The following is an 18,142-nucleotide window of genomic DNA, read 5'->3' on the forward strand; positions in this document are numbered from 1 at the left end:
CCCAAATGTATTACTTTACATTTTCTTGCTTAGAATTTATAAAGTTTCTTGAAGTTGTTGGTTTCACATTTTTCATCATGTTTGCAAATTTATTAGCCCTTACTCTATTAAACATTACTTCTGACTCATCTTATTTCTTCCCCCTTTCTCTGACTCCAGTTAGAAATATGTTCGTACTTCCCAGGGTATTATCTTTGTCTCATACCTTGTCTTCTACATTTTCCAATTCTTTTCTCTTAATTTCAATCTGGAAATTTTTCCCTCTTACTTATGTTCCAGTCCACTAACTCTTCTACTTTCTCTAATTTGCTCTTACCCCATTCATTAAGTTCCTAATTTTATTACGCTTTACCATTTTAAAATAAAATTTTCAAATTTCTACAAAGAATCTTATTCTTGTATTTTTTGTATTAAATGTATAATTATATAGCTATTTTAAAATAGTTATAGTTATTTCATATCCATGTCTACTGATATCAATAACTACAGTCCCTGTAAATTTGTTGATATTGCTGATTGTTTTGGGCTGGCTGGCTTTTATTCATTTTGCCCTATCTTGTGGTCCTTCTTATTTTTGATTATATATTGTGTACTTTATTTGCAAAACTGTGTGATTATTTGATTTGAAGGATGATAGTATTTCCTTCTACAGAGAATATCTGTTTTTGACCTAGGATTTGTGGTACTCGTAATCTGAGATCTTCTCGGTCTGTTTTCAGGGAAGGAGATAATCTAGAGCTGGGCAGAATTCTGTGAGAGACTGCCTCTGGTTTTGCCTAGACTACAGCCTTTCAGGATCACGTTTCAATGCAATACAGTTTACCTGGCGTCCCTAGGCCCCTGTCTTCTGGGGGCCCTAGATTCCAGTCTTTCTTTCCCTAACCCTATGTGACTGTCAAAAGGACCACTTAACCTTTCAGTTTGGGGATCCAAAATGCTGCTACAGAAAGTGTCTCCAAACATCAAAGAGATATTCTTAAGTATTTTGTTCCGCTTTTTAAACTTTTTCTAAGAGGCAAAGTTAGCCTAAATTACCTATTTCATCATGTAAAATGAGGAAGTAAGTCCACGACTGTTTTTAAAATCTGTTTTTCTTGTACCCAGAATGTTGTGTATAATACAACAGTAGGAGAAATAAAAATTAATGGATTATGAACTATTTTAGACCATGAAATATGTCAGGGAGCCCAGTCAATGTATATTGACTGACCTTTTTCAAAACAGCTTCCCTGTCTCATTTGCCCTTTTTTATTACCTGCTTTCTTTTGTTCTCATCACCAAAGTGACAGCAGTAAAGTCACTCTTGTTTCTTTCTTTTTTCCCCACTTGCCTTTGAATCTTCATTATTTTGTCCAATTGATGTATAGGTAACTGCAGGTAGCAGAGAAGTCCCAGGGTGTAAAAAGTCAAATTTATCCCAGAATGCCTCTGCCACTGCCATCTGTTTACGCCTGTGTTTGTAACTCACTCTCCCCACCGACTCCACACAAACACCTACACAGACTTCTTTCTCTCCTTCTTTCCCTGCATTGATTCATCACACCAGGCGTTCTTGAGCATCTGTTATTACAGTTTTCACGGTGGCGAACGCTATATTTAAGGTTGCAGTGACATTTCCATTACAGAACTCTTGCTTCCAGTCACATGGGGGCTTATGAATGATTATTCTGTTAGAGAAGAGGTTGAAATTTTTCAATAAATGTGTTATGCAGACAAGTTACTTTGCAAGTTGGGCAATGTTGACTTGAATTAGTAAAGTTTTTTCAAAGTGTTACCTCCTAAAAATAACATGCCTTTTGGTTATTGCTTACAATAATACTGATATTTGTTTTTTATAGAATTAGACTTTAGGGATCTTGAAGTTCGTAGATTTTATCATTTCTCCTTACTATCCGAATGAGATTAAGACAGTCTATGCTTTGGGGGTACTTTAGTGTCATAGAATTAGAGTCTCACTTGCTTACTTTGAACAAAATCAGAAACCTGGCATTATAAATCACTTTTGCAAATCAGTGGATAATTGCTAAAATATCTGAAAGGATGTTTCAGTCAGGAGATACTGTGCTACAGAGAAAATGAGTAAGTGCAATATATTTGTTCAAAAACAAAGAAGAACCATTAGAAAAATAGGTGTTTATTTAAATTCAGGAAAAAAATTGTATGCAAATATGCAGAGCTGTATTCCTTTAAAAGCAATACCAAGCACATTCCTCTTTAACCATAATTCTCAATTTTCAGCACAGCTTTTCTTGATACCTTTTCTTAGTGTAGAATAGAAGGAAATATTAATGATGGGACACATACATATTTGTTTAGTGTCCCATATAGCTGCAGCTTGATTAATTATTAAATTCTCTACGTGCCTCTATCATGAATGCTGTGTATAATGTTTGGCAGTCAGAAGTGAGCATCCCGGCACTTCTAAATTCTCACTGCATCTTCATTTACTCATAAAATACAAATTAAAAAATAATAAAATAATTTTAAATGTTCACTGAAGTGTGATTCTTTGGGACAGGGGTCATTCAAATGCAGGTACATGGGCCAAATCCCACCCAGAGCTCACTGATATATTATTTACCTATTGTCAGTTCCTAATTTCAAGGTACAACTCAGAGTTGAGTGGTTGGGACAGAAACCTTATGGCTTGTGAAGCTGTAAATATTTACTGTGTGGCCCTTTCAGATCTATGCTTTAGGGTACCACTGAGTGTGGTGTTAAGTAGCCCTCTACCTTTCCAATCCTGCTCTACAGTTGACTCCAGCAGCAGATGTGTCAAATTGTACCTCCTGTCATTAGACCACTGGTCTACGGTTGCCAGCAGGTTTTTGTTCCAAACCATGTGAGTTGATCCTAGCAAATGAAATCATTGGCCTCACATGAATGCTTCTGTTGGATCTATAAAGAGCGGTAGCTTTTGTATGCTGCAACATTATGTCTTTTGTCACATGGAAAATCACCTAGGGTTAAAAATAGTTTGCTCTTTCCATTTTCACCTTATTCTCTCTCAGCAGTCACTCATTCTGAACTTCCGAATTCTTTGTTTTGTGTTTTCTAGTTTTTTCATATCCCATTATATGAAAATTTTGTGCTGCTAGTTAAATTATATGAATCTTGTCTCCCTCCTGGACTTGTAGGTGCAAGTAGTGATTGATAACAATTTGTCTTATTTTGGATAAGCATTATTCAAGCCTTGGCATCACGTATTGATCCCATCTTTCTACTTTGAGATATATTAGTCAAGACAACAATCTTTGTAGTTACCTGACCAAAAGTAATGGGTAACTTTGAAAAATGGAGATTCCATCTGTTACGGGTTACCAGATCCCTGGGGTACTGCCTTCAGTAAGTGAAATCCCATCTAAACTGTATAAACAGCGAGAAGAGAAAGAGACAAATTAAATGAAAAGAAAGTAGCAAGAATACACTTACTAAAGAATCACAGATGCCTAGTTCTTTGACATCATATTTCTTTCAATTAGCAATACCAACATTACTAGGGCAGAAAAAAATGATCCTGGTTAAAACTGTACTTCTTTGATAATAAATATATTAATGATAATAATAGTATCTGCAATAGTTTTATGAGCACAAAGTAGTTTTTCCATCATGATTGAACTTTCTTTTCTTGTCTATTTAAACATAGTTTAGAGGAAAAACACAGATTGGAGACTTAGGAAAAACAAAACTGAATGGAATTTTTTCTTAAAAATAGAGAAAAAAGATAGAAAAAAAAAGAGGGAAGAGAGAGAGGGGAAGGGAAAGAAAAAGGACAAGGAGAAAAAGGAACGAGGGAGAGGGAGGGATGGGGATTAGAAAGAAAGAGAGAGAGAGAGGCATAGAGTTGTACTTTAGTTGTCTCAGGATCAAGTCATCATCAAAGTCTTTCCTTTGTTGAAAAGTGTTTCTTTCCTTTCATTGAACAGAAGTCAGCAACCAGACCTAACACTTCAATGTGTTTAGTGACTAACACTTTAAAAGGATTTTTCATTAAAAAGTGACTGCTGTATGATTCTGGGGTGGGGATGGGATGGGGGTGGAGCTTAGAAAGTCATACCATTACAAAGGGAAAAAGAATAGGGAGAGAAAAGGCATTCAAGAGGGATAACTGGGTTAAGTACCCATGACTTTCTGTCCTACAATGTGGCATTCTAAGAGCCTAGGTGAAACCAGCCAGGTGTCAAATAAATTCCTGCTATATTCTAATTATTGCATGATTAGTGGTGTAAGAGTGACCTGGGACTGGAAATTCATGTTTGCAGGAGTCTTTTGAAATGTTTCTCATCTGTAAAAAAATTAACCTGTTGTCCTGTGTTTTTTATTTTACTGTAATTTTTCAGAATGTCAACATATAAATTATTTTTTAAACACTCAGTGAAAAGACATCCTCTGGGCACCAAACTCAGGGGAGACTAGGTGTTCAGAGAGTGGAGAAAAATGATTGCTTATTGAACTATAGAACTGTCAGTGACAAAGTTAGGCTGGTGTCAGATCCCATTATTTACATGAGGTGTGCAAGACAAGAGACAACTTGATTCCTTTGAGAAGAAATAAGCTTTCCTGATCATATTTCTTCCATTTGGAAAATAGAACTTTTAAGAATACATTTCAGGCTTTGAGAATATACCCTTTGGTCTATGCAATGAACTATAGTATTAACACATGCCTCGTTGCTGCTCACCTGTTTATGACATTCGTTAACTGTCTGTGTGTTCCTGACATTTGTTTCAGTGTGATTAATTTCATGACTGGTGCTAACTTTGTCAGTATCTTCTTCCTTTCAGTAGAACATCCTTATAGAACAAACACATTATGTAAATGCCTTTTTTTTTGTAGATTTTACATTGTAGAAATGATCTCAGAATAGAATGGTTTTTCAAAGGCACTTATTGGGAAAAATACAGTAGTCATGTGCAAATTTTATTTGCACAATAGGTGCAAAGATACTTAGCTTATTATTTAGCTTATTATATGATTATAACATGGAATAAAAGGTGCGATCATCACTAACATGATTCACAGTAACAAGAAGAACAATGACAGAGTGAAGCACTGGCAGAATGAGTCAGGTTTTGAAAACAGTATGTTTTCAAGAAAGTTTCTTGGAAAGTTGAAAAGCCTAATTTAAAGCCTCCTGCTTTCTTCCAAAACTCTTCCTCTGTGATATCGTGAGATTTTAACATCTCTACTGATCAGATTGCAGCTGTTTTTAACCTCTTGGAACAGCTATCAGAACATACCATTCCCTTCCCCTGCTTGCAGTACATGATTATAGAAGCAAATGGAATTATGACTATATTTCTGTTTCACATCCACCTAAGAATAATTAAAGAAGGATCATTTTTGTCATATCCGGGCTTATTTCTGTCTTCTTTAATGCTAACTGACACATAAAAGACCTATCTTCATTCCTTTAATGAATTATTTTTGAACAAATGATTTTCTCCATCTTTCTTCTAGTTTCTCTCCCTCCTGCTCCTCCTACCTCTTCTTTTTCTATTTTTCTGTTCATTTTTAAGAATTTTAATTATATTTTTAAGGAAGTTCTTTTAGCATAACATCTTTGACCCATTCCTGGACAGACTAATGATAGAGTGGAAGGAACTATGTAAGATCATGCATAATTAATACCTATCAAAGCTAGAGTCTTATTTATTCTCCTAAGAAAAAACAACAAGCTTTTCATCTTTCTCTAGATCCACAGACACTTCAGGCACACCCTGAGCCTCTAGTAGGAGTGACAGTAAATGCTCTTTGGTGAAACCATTTACACACTTCATGCCATTTGTTCAGCAGTATAAGATAGATTATTCTTATTCCATGTTCCTATGGTTGCCCTTAATAAAACTGTCATTAATACACTAAATTAAACTTTAAAAAAAATTACTATCTGTATGTTCAGTCCATATTCTCTCTTGGGATAAAGATCTCTTTGAGGTCTGAATTTTTTAAAAAGTAAATCATTCCAGAAGCAGAATTTGCCTGTTGGTTTTTCTGTTTTACATTTGCAAGGAACAGAATGTGTTGTGTTTACTAGAGTCAAAGGGGAATGAGGATGTGGATTTGAACCACTAGAATTCGAGCCTAAATGGAGGGACCTGGCCTTAGGGAGAGTGGCAGACAGTGGGCCCCAGCAGCAGGTGTTCAGGAAACTTCACTTTTCCCTGCCAGTCATAGCAGCTGCCATCATCTTTTGAGTGCCTACTGCTTGCAGGTCATACCTGTTTTCCTCTGCATCAAGTTTTTAATCTTATCAACTCTTGGGAGAAAAATACTATTATCCTTATTAGAGCTAGAGAATTTGCAAGAAGCAGAGATTATATTGTCCAAGTTCTCCCAGTTGGTAAATTGGACAACCAAGTTCCAATCTAGTCAGTTTGTGTTAAAACTAGAACTTCTTTTTTCCTCACTACATTATTTTTTTTAACATTTTTTATTGATTTATAATCATTTTACAATGTTGTGTCAAATACCAGTGTTCAGCACAATTTTTCAGTTATTCATGGACATATACACACTCATTGTCACATTTTTTTCTCTGTGAGTTATCATAACATTTTGTGTATATTTCCCTGTGCTATACAGTGTAGTCTATTCTACAATTTTGAAATCCCAGTCTATCCCTTCCCACCCTCCACCCCCCTGGTAACCACAAGTCTGTATTCTCTGTCTGTGAGTCTATTTCTATCCTTTATTTACGCTTTGTTTTTGTTTGTTTGTTTGTTTTTGTTCTTGTTTTTTAGATTCCACATATGAGCGATCTCATATGGTATTTTTCTTTCTCTTTCTGGCTTACTTCACTTAGAATGACATTCTCCAGGAGCATCCATGTTGCTGCAAATGGCATTATGTTGTCGGTTTTTATGGCTGAGTAGTATTCCATTGTATAAATATACCACCTCTTCTTTATCCAGTCACCTGTTGATGGACATTTAGGCTGTTTCCATGTTTTGGCTATTGTAAATAGTGCTGCTATGAACATTGGGGTGCAGGTGTCATCCTGAAGTAGGGTTCCTTCTGGATACAAGCCCAGGAGTGGGATTCCTGGGTCATATGGTAAGTCTATTCCTAGTCTTTTGAGGAATCTCCACACTGTTTTCCATAGTGGCTGCACCAAACTGTATTCCCACCAGCAGTGTAGGAGGGTTCCCCTTTCTCCACAGCCTCTCCAGCATTTGTCATTTGTGGATTTTTGAATGACGGCCATTCTGAGTGGTGTGAGGTGATACCTCATCATAGTTTTGATTTGCACTTCTCTGATAATTAGTGATATTGAGCATTTTTTCATGTGCCTATTGATCATTTGTATGTCTCCCTTGGAGAATTGCTTGTTTAGGTCTTCTGCCCATTTTTGGATTGGGTTGTTTATTTTTTTCTTATTGAGTCGTATGAGCTGCTTATATATTCTGGAGATCAAGCCTTTGTCGGTTTCACTTGCAAAAATTTTCTCCCATTCCGTAGGTTTTCTTCTTGTTTAATTTCTGGTTTCCTTTGCTGTGCAGAAGCTTTTAAGTTTCATTAGGTCCCATTTGTTTATTCTTGCTTTTATTTCTTCTTGGAGAAAATTTTTGAAATGTATGTCAGATAATGTTTTGCCTATGTTTTCCTCTAGGAGGTTTATTGTATCTTGTCTTATGTTTAAGTCTTTAATCCATTTTGAGTTGATTTTTGTATATGGTGTAAGGGAGTGTTCTAGCTTCATTGTTTTACATGCTGCTGTCCAGTTTTCCCAACACCATTTGCTGAAGAGACTGCCTTTATTCCAATGTATATTCTTGCCTCCTTTGTCGAAGATGAGTTGACCAAAAGTTTGTGGGTTCATTTCTGGGCTCTCTATTCTGTTCCATTGGTCTATATGTCTGTTTTGGTACCAATACCATGCTGTCTTGATGACTGTAGCTCTATAGTATTGTCTGAAGTCTGGGAGAGTTATTCCTCCAGCCTCTTTCTTTCTCTTCCGTAATGCTTTGGCAATTCTAGGTCTCTGATGGTTCCATATGAATTTTATTATGATTTTTTCTAGTTCTGTGAAATATGTCCTGGGTAATTGGATACGGATTGCATTAAATCTGTAGATTGCCTTGGGCAATGTGACCATTTTAACAATATTGATTCTTCCAATCCAAGAGCATGGAATATCTTTCCATTTTTTAAAGTCTTCTTTAATTTCCTTCATCAGTGGTTTATAGTTTTCTGTGTATAATTCTTTCACCTCCTTGGTTAGATATATTCCCAGATATTTTATTACTTTGGGTGCTATTTTAAAGGGGATTGTTTCTTTACTTTCTTCTTCTGTTGATTTATCGTTAGTGTAAAGAAATGCAACTGATTTTTGAACGTTAATTTTGTAACGTGCTACCTTGCTGAATTCTTCAATCAGCTCTAGTAGCTTTTGTGTGGACCTTTTAGGGTTTTCTATATATAGTAACATGTCATCAGCATATAATGACACATTTACCTCTTCTTTTCCAATTTGGATCCCTTTTATTTCTTTCTCTTGCCTGACTGCTGTGGCTAGGACTTCCAGGACTATGTTGAATAGGAGTGGTGATAGTGGGCATCCTTGTCTTGTCCCAGATTTTAGTGGGAAGCTTTTGAGTTTTTCATTGTTGAGTACTATGCTGGCTGTAGGTTTGTCATATATAGCTTTTATTATGTTGAGATATGTTCCCTCTATACCCACTTTGGCGAGAGTTTTTATCATAAATGGGTGTTGAATTTTATCAAATGCTTTTTCTGCATCGATTGAGATGATCATGTGGTTTTTGTCCTTTCTCTTGTTGATGTGATGTATTACACTGATTGATTTGCATATGTTGAACCAGCCTTGTGTCCCTGGGATGAACCCCACTTGGTCATGATGTATAATCTTTTTTATGTGTTGTTGGATTCTATTTGCTAAAATTTTGGTGAGGATTTTGGCGTCTATGTTCATCAGTAATATTGGCCTATAATTCTCTTTTTTTGTAGTGTCTTTGCCTGGTTTTGGTATGAGGGTGATGGTGGCTTCATAGAATGAGTTTGGGAGTATTCCCTCCTTTTCAATCATCTGGAAGAGTTTGAGAAGGACTGGTATGAGTTCTTCTTTGTATGTTAGGTAGAATTCCCTGGTGAAGCCGTCCGGTCCTGGACTTTTATTTGTAGGGAGGTTTTTAATTGCTATTTCTATTTCCTTTCTAGTGATCGGATTGTTCAAGTGTTCAGATTCTTCTTGATTCAGTTTTGATGGACAGTATGTTTCCAGAAACTTGTCCATCTCCTCTAGGTTATCCAGTTTGGTTCCATATAGTTTTTCATAATATTCTCATATGATATTCTGTATTTCTATTTTGTTTGTTGTAATTTCTCCATTTTCCTTTCTTATTTTGCTAATTTGTGCTCTCTCTTTTTTCTTCTTTGTGAGTTTGGCCAGAAGTTTGTCGATTTTATTTACTTTTTCAAAAAACCAGCTTTTGGTTTGGTTGATTTTTTCTATGGTCTTGTTAATCTCTATTGTATTTAATTCCCCTCTGATCTTTATTATTTCCTTCCTTCTGCTGCTTTTTGGGGCGTTTTGTTCTTCTTTTTCTAATTCATTCAGGTGGTGGGTTAAATTGTTTATTTGAGATTGTTCTTCTTTTTTGAGGAAGGCCTGTATCGCTATAAACTTCCCTCTTAGCACTGCCTTTGCTGTGTCCCATAGGTTTTGAGTGGTTGTGCTTTCATTATCATTTGTCTCAAGGTATTTTTTAATTTCAGCTTTGATTTCCTCATTGATCCATTGTTTTTTCAATAACATATTGTTTAATCTCCATGCTCTCCTTTTTTTCTCCTTTGTTTCTCTGTTGTTGATTTCCAGTTTCATGGCATTGTGGTCAGTAAAGATGCTTGAGATAATTTCTATCTTCTTAAAATTGTTGAGGTTTCTTTTGTGCCCAAGTACATGATCGATCCTGGAAAATGTTCCATGTGCACTTGAAAAGAATGTATATCCTATTTTTGGGGGTGTAATGCTCTGAAAATATCCACCAAATCTAGTTTTTCTATTGTAGTATTTAATTTCTCTGTTGCCTTGTTTATTTTCTGTCTGGAAGATCTGTCTAGTGATGTTAATGCAGTGTTAAAATCTCCAACTATGATTGTATTCCCATCAATATCCCCCTTCATCTCTGTTAGTAATTCTTGTATGTACTTAGGTGCTCCTATATTGGGTGCATATATATTAACGAGTGTAATATCCTCATCTTGTATCACTCCTTTAATCATTATAAAATGTCCTTCTTTATCTTTCTTGATGGCCTTTGTTTTAAAGTCTATTTTAGTCTGAAATCAGTACTGCAACACCTGCTTTTTTGGCTTTTCCATTTGCATGGAATATCCTTTTCCATCCTTTCCCTCTCAATCTATATGTGTCCTTCTCCCTAAAGTGGGTCTCTTGTATGCAGCATATTTAAGGTTCTTGCTTTATTATCCAGTCTGCCACTCTGTGTCTTTTGACTGGAGCATTTAGTCCATTAACATTTACGGTAATTAATGATAGATGTGTGTTTATTGCCATTTTGAACTTATCTTTGCAGTTGAATTGGTATATCCTCTTTGTTCCTTTCTTCTTCCTTTTGTGGTTTGGTAATTTTCCTTTGTATTATCATGGATTTTATTTAATTTTTGTGACTCCTTGTAAGTTTTTGGCTTGTGGTTACCCTTTTTTGTAAATCTATCAACCCATTACTATAACTGTTTTTATTAAACTGATAGTAACATGATCTCAAACCCATCCTACTGTTAAAAAAATTTAAAAAGAAAGAAAAAATATTCTATATTTCCCTGCCTCCCTCGCCCACTCTCAGTGATTTGTATGTCTTCTTTTATAATTTCATGTTTACTTTATTTGTAATTCATGAGTTATCACGTTTCCAGTTGTGTGTTTCTCATTTCTGTAGCATCCTGCTGCTTTTCTATTTAGAATAGCCCTTTCAATATTTCTTTTAGCATGGGTTTAGTGTTGCTAAACTCCTGCAGCTTTTTTTTGTCTGTGAAACTCTTTATTTCTCCTTCTATCCTCAAGGATAGCCTTGCTGGATAAAGGATCCTAGGCTGCATCTTTTTTTCATTCAGGACTTTGAATATATCTTGCCACTCCCTTCTGGCCTGTAGTGTTTGTGTAGAGAAATCAGCTGAGAGCCTTATGGGGGTTCCCTTGTAACTTACTCTTTGCTTTTGTCTTGCTGCCTTTAGAATCATTTCTTTATCCTTGACTCTGGCCATCTTGATTATGATATGTCTTGGTGTGGGTCTATTTGGATTCTTCCTGTTTGGGACCCTCTGAGCTTCCTGTACTTGGATATCTGATTCCTTCTTTAAGTTTGGGAAGTTTTCAGTCATGATTTCTTCAAAAACCTTTTCAATCCCCTTTGATCTTTCTTCTCCTTCTGGGACCCCTATTATGCGAAGATTGGGATGCTTTATATTATCCCATAGGTCCCTTATGCTATTTTCATTATTTTTTATTTGCTTCTCTTGTAGTTCTTCTGAAGTGGGTGCTTTCTATTGCCCTGTCTTCTAGATCACTGAATTCGTTCCTCTGCATTATCTAGTCGGCTTTGCACAGCTATTAGATCATTCCTCATCTCTGTCAATGAGTTTACCCATTCTACATGGCTCTTCTTTATAGCTTCAATTTCATTTTTGACATATTTTATATCTCTAAACACTATCTCTTTTAATTCCTTCAGCAATTCGATCACTCCTTTTTTGAAATCTTGATCTAGTAGGCTATCGATGTCTATTTCGTTGATCTTTCTTTCAGGGGATTTCTCTTGTTCTTTTAACTGGGAAAGGTTTCTCTGCTTCTTCATCTTGCTCATACCTCTCCGGCACTGTGGTTTATGGAGTATCAGTTGTTTATTTTGGTCCTTAAGGATTTTATCTATCTGATGCCTATTTAGGAATAGAACTTAGCAAAAAAAGAAAAAAAAATAAGAGAGAGAGAGAAAGAATTTTAAAAGAAGGGAGAAAGAGGGTTTGAAAACAGTGTATAATGAATAATAGAAGAGTGAGGTGAAGCAGAGTATTAATCGGGTTGAGACGTCCTTTTAAAACCTTTACAAAAAAAGTGGGGGGGAGATGAATAGATGTATTTGAAACCTGTGTCTAATCAATAGCAGGACATCAAAACCCAAGATAAATAGAAATGAATTAAGAAGTAAAGATTAAGAGAGTAATAGAAAATAGAACAGGTAAAAACAGTTTAAAAAAAAAAGTGGGGGGTTTGTCGGCGTTCTCCTGGAGTCTGTGTGCGTTTAATGTGAAGTCTTTCTGTCTTCGTCCTGTTTTGGAAGCTCAGCTTGCTGTTTTCAGAGGCCCTCCGTTGGCGCCCTCTTCTGTGCTGCTCCCAGCACCTGTCGGCAAGCAGATCGCGCCTCCTCCTAACACTGGGTCAGGTGCAGCTCTCCTCTGCTGTGGGCGGGCGGGTCGCTGCCCCTCCGGATGCCGCAGTCAGATGTTGCAGACTGGTCAGGTAGGAGGGCCGGTCGTGCCCCCTCCCAGCACCTTGGTTAGGGGCTGTGTTCCTGCCCAAAAGGCGGGGGCCGCTCTCCCTCTACCTGCGCTGCCGGTAGCTCCGCTACTCTGTGCGGCTGCGCGCTCTGCCGTAGTCGGCGCTCCGCCGGTGGGCTCGAGGAAGACCGAGGGACAGCCCTGTCCCTGCTCCGAGCCAAAACCCAGCTCCTTGTTTGTCTTTGTGGAGCAAGTTCTCTGAGGGACCAGGATGGAAGGATCCTATCTGCCCCGGGCTGCAGGCCAGTCTCAGTCTGGCCTTTGAGGCTGCTAAGCCCTTCAGTGCGGATGCAGGTTTCGCCCCCGCCCCCGCCTGAGTGCTCTGTGTGGAGGATATGGCGGCTGTGCCTGAGCCCCGCATCTCTTCCCCCAAAAATTTTCCGCAGGTTTTCAGAGATGGGGGTGTGCACCCTTCCCCCGAGAGCACATCAACCTTGCTGTTTTATGGAGGGCCCAGGTTGTTCTGCCCTGTGCACCCACAGCCACGGCGCGCAGCCCCTTGCGTTCCCCCGGGGCTGCCTCCGTGCAGCCACTTCCGTCCTCCGCCTGGCTTGTGCAGCCTGGCCCTGCCTGCGGCTGCCAGCCCGCGTTTCAGGCTGGGTGTCGGGGGGGGGACGCTCTGTGCCCGTTTAACTTAGTTCTGTTAGTCAAGGGCTGCTCTGTACAGATCCGAGCCTCGGAGGCTCCCCCTCCGTCCCGCTGGCCTCTCAGTTGGAGAGGGGAGACCCAGCGAGTGAGCGCCAGTCCTCCTTTGCCGCTCCCTCCCCACGGGACCCGCCCCGCGCTGCTTTGCCTTTTGTTCTTTCTTTTTTCCTTTTCTCCTACCAGATTTTTGACGTCTTTATCTTTTGAAGAGGGCGATGTTTTGTCGGAGTTCCACAGGTGCTCTGGTTGGCTGAGTGGGTCAGTAGATGTGGGTCTTGGTGTATTTGTGGGAGAGGGTGACCTGCGAGCTTCCTTCTACTCCGCCATCTTCCGCATTGTCCCCTCACTACATTATAATGCCTCTCTACCTCTAGTTGATTTACTTTTTAATCCTAATACTAAGTTAATGCCATTGAGCCTCTGTATTAGACATAGGGTACAGGTTACCGTTTATAACAAAGAGACATAAAATACAAAAGAGAAAGAAAAATACCGTGTGATATCACTTATATGTGGAATTTAAAAAAAGACAAATGAACTTATTTACAGAACAGAAACAGACTCACAGACATAGAAAACAATCTTATGGTTACCAGGGGAAAGTGGGTGGAAAGGGATAAATTGGGTGTTCGAGATTTGCACATACTAACTACTATATATAAAATAGAGAAACAACAAATTCATACTGTATAGCATATGGAAGTATAATCAATATCTTGCAGTAACTTGTGAAAAAGAATATGAAAACAAATATATGTAGTATGTTCATGTATGACTGAAGCATTATGCTGTACACCAGAAATTGACACAACATTGTAAACTGACTGTACTTCAATAAAATATATATATATATACAAAGAATAAAATAAAAGATTAAAACCAAAAAAAAAAAAAAATGCATAACAGCTCAAATGAGAGAGAAGCTTCTCTCCCAGTTAGCAGTCCAGAGTGGGGAGGCAGCCTACAATTTATGAGATCACAAAGGGATTCTGGCTGGAGGAAAGTCTCTACAATCCTCAACACAGGATGCTAATCGCTGGGTGTAAAGTAGTTGCAACATTCCTCACTGTCCTTTCAGTCACAGACAAGGAAACAAGCAGAAGTCTAGAGCAATGTCTTCAACTTTGTGAAGATTCTAGGAAGTTATAACAATCGTTTCCTTTCAGATCTAATCTGCCTGAATATGGTCATTTGATCACATCAACCTGGTAGTCATACTGAGAAATATTGTCTCTAGCTCGGTAGCTGTATGCCCAGCTAAAACTCTGGCGGTCCCATGATGAATGGATAAGAGTCTATATCCATGGGTCAGTTGTTCATCTTTGCTCTTGAATCGAACTATGAATCACCTTTTTTTTTTCATTTTTTTTTATTAAAATTCAAGAGAGTGTTTCTACATACTAACCATTGGATGAGCTTCCCCACATCAGTAACTTCTCCTAGCTGTTCTGGTAATAGGCTAAGGGATAAGGGACAGGTCAGAAGGTTGTTGGAATCAGTCATGAGTAATATTTCCATGTCCAGGACTATGGGTTGGATTAAGAAAAAAATGTAAGGTAGGGAGATTGCTTATTAAGTACACACCTGTAATCAAACTTTCTGTTAACATGATCAATCTTTTGTTAATGAGTTAAGTTTCTACAGTTGAAATGGAAATGACTCAAAGCAGAGTGATATTCTCAATTAGCACTCTAAATTTTTTCTCTAAAGTTGGGGCTACTAAATCCCCCCCCTTTTTTTAACATTATAAGGTTGGACTGAAGTTTTGAAACTTTTGAAGTAGTAGAATTAAGTTACTTGTCATTAGATACATACACCCTAGTCTTCCCTTGTGATTTACTTCTTTGTTCCACTTCATGCCTTACAAATTTTTGTTCATTTAGAAATGAAGAAACTTAATGGCCAGTTGAGCAACAAGTAATTCAAGTCGTACTGGCAAATAAAACTCTTCTTTGGGGGATGTTATTTTATTTTCTTAAAATGAGCAAAGTATAAGATGAGAACAGTATTTTTTTCATTTGTGTGTGTGTGTGTGTGTGTGTGTGTGTGTATGTGTATATATGTACATATATATATATATATGTATATATGTATATATATATAGTCAGTTCACGGTAAGCCATCTCAATATAGCTGAATGTATGTGTTTGAGTACAGGGCTTTTTTTGTGTGTGACGCTCTGTTTCATTTTCTTTTTTTATAGAAGTATAATAGATCTACAATATTGTGTCAAGTTTCAGGCATACAGCAAAGTGATTCAGTTATAAATTTTTTTTCAGATTATTTTTGACTATGGGTTATTATAGGATATTGAATATCGTTCCCTGTGTTATACAGTAAATTCTTGTTGCTTATCTATTTTATATATAGTGGTGTGTATCTGTTAATCCCATATTCCTAATTTATCCCTGCCCTTTTCTCTTTTGATAACCATAAGTTCATTTTCTATGTCTGTGAGTCTGTTTCTGTTTAGTAAATAGATTCATTTGTATTATTTTTTAGATTCTGTATATAAGTGATATCATATAATATTTGTCTGTCTCTGCAGTGACTCTCTTGTTTTTAAGGTTCTTTTACTGGGATTATTTTTATTTTCCAAATGTGTATTATTGCAGGTATAAAAGGGTGGGTGGGGAAAGTTATCTTGAAATCTCTGAATCTTCCATTCCCAGTATGTATATTTAGCAGCAGAAGTTGTGCTAGACTACTTATTTTCAGTTCTTCTGGGGTATTTCATGTTTGTTCCCTCTCCTAACACCTGAACTCCACCTGTAAACTCTCAGAAATTTAACTATTTAATGAAAAATTAAAAATAAATTATTAAGGAAGAAATCGATTTACTAAATTCAGAACTCTCAATATAGAAATTCCCATCATTTTCATTAGGATGCAGACTTGTCTCTTGCTGATTTGAGCCTGAAATTGCTTTGAGTTCTGAAGTATACCAAATAGTAGAAAAGCCCATGTTTCATAACATACAAGTAAGAAATGGTTCTAAACTAAAAGGAGAATGGAGCCCATATGAAGACTGTGAGCCTGAACCTGTTTTATAGGTATTTATTTCTGGGCATTTTTAAAATTTGAGATTGTGTTCTATAGGGTAGGTAAACATTCTCCAGCTGTCATTAGTATAGATTCAGGGAGCTAATGTCACAACAGCAAGGTACAACTTAATTTTGCTAGCTGAAAAACTTGGATTTTTCTCTGTCGTGTATTTTCACGAAATATAGCCTATTTATCATATACTTAGTAGTAACCACAAGACTTAATGGTGCACATTAATTCCTTAAATTTAAGAGGATAATGTCCCAATTTAGATATAAGCACATGCTCAGTTTAGTTACAAAGAATCCATTGGAAAATAAGTGGTCCATATCCCAGTTTCTTATAACTGAAAATAAATTTTGGTTCACTGCCTTCCTTTATTTCCACCACAGGGAAAATACAGTTCTTCGCACTCTCTCTCTCTCATGTGAGAAATATGCTCTAATTTTTGAATCCCAAGGGCTTTATGGAAAATGTGTCCCTTTAAGTCATAGTCTGACCCAATTAAAATATGAAAATGATTAATTCACTTACCATTTAAAGGATGTAAAACTGGGTTGTCATCACAGAAGCACCATTCTAAGATATGCACCAATTTTACATATCGTGATAAATCAAGTATAGAATAGTTGAAACCAAACTTCATTAATTTCAGTTTTCATTTTCCTTTGGGTGCCATGTATTGCTGTTAAACTAGGATGTAAATGTAAAGATTTTTATAGATTTCTCCTTCCAAAACTTCTTCTGTATGAACAAAGAATTTAAATATTTTGTATTTTAGATTTCCTTTTATTCAGATTGAAAGATACAAGTGTCTCATCTCACGTGGATGAAATTGTTGCATTAAGCTTGTACCTTTTGGAATTGCTTGTAATTTGATTCAAAACCAAATTTAATTTATTTCAACAATATTGTTAAAACATGGAGCTGGAATTGAACAACCTTGCAAAATTTTAAGTAATGTTTCTGTCTCAGAAAGTACAGTGAAATTGACTACTCAGATGGCTGCTGGATTCATCTCTCCAGTGAGTGTGAGCAAGTTACATTTAATTTCAGACACTTAGGAAAATATATAGGATTTCACTCATATAGTATCTCAGTAGGAATGGAGTCTCTGTATTATGGAATCGGGAATTTGTTTTCCTTGAAGGCCTTGTCAGATGCAGCGATTTCCTTGCCAGTCAGTAAGGAGTCAATTACAAGAGATTTTGATGCCTGTCACACATCAGGAAAGTTAAATGAACTGGAAGAAGTCAGATAACAGTGATAAACTGTTATCTTTTAGCTTCAACAGAGATTAGGAGAGGGCAGTTTTTGCCCCAAAACATTGTGGGACAGATATACATTCACCCTGTCTAAGTAATGGGAAGTTCTATGTTACTCAATAGGGGCAAGAAGTGCAAATAATAATTCATATATTAGGGGGAGGGTACAACTCAGTGGTAGAGTATATGCTTAGCATGCATGAGGTCCGGGGTTCAATCCACAATACTTCCATTAAGATAATAATAATAATTCACATATTAATTCATTGTCCAGCTATAAAGTATGTTGAAGCCCTGAAGTGATTTGATATTTTATGCTATTACAAATGATACTGATTAATATTTTTAAAAGTTCTTATAAAGCATGTTTCTTAACAAATCTTCAGTATACTTTTTAAAAATTTACCAAGACAAAAGAGATTTCGCTTTAAAAATGTTTTATTATAAAATCATAATAGCTAAATAGGTTCCTTTAACCACCAGATAAATAATAATATTAGTTACAATTATTACTAAATAAATTGTATCCATGTGAAATCACCTGCAAAAGTTAGGTCTCCCCTTCCAGTTCACAAGATCTACTGGTTGATTACACACATTGCAAAAACTAATTCAAAGGTTGTCTTTTGATTTTTAAGAAGCTTTTTTTTGTA

General features: G+C 36.8%; 1 protein-coding gene across 9 annotated transcripts in view; it reads left to right on the top strand.

Moving 5' to 3' along the window:
- EPHA5 (EPH receptor A5) overlaps positions 1-18,142 on the top strand; it is a 313,192-nt gene that overhangs the window by 110,823 nt on the left and 184,227 nt on the right. The gene's annotated exons all lie outside the window — the stretch shown is intronic.

This window comes from Camelus ferus, chromosome 2, assembly GCF_009834535.1.
Source record: "Camelus ferus isolate YT-003-E chromosome 2, BCGSAC_Cfer_1.0, whole genome shotgun sequence".
NCBI classification, from domain to species: domain Eukaryota; kingdom Metazoa; phylum Chordata; class Mammalia; order Artiodactyla; family Camelidae; genus Camelus; species Camelus ferus.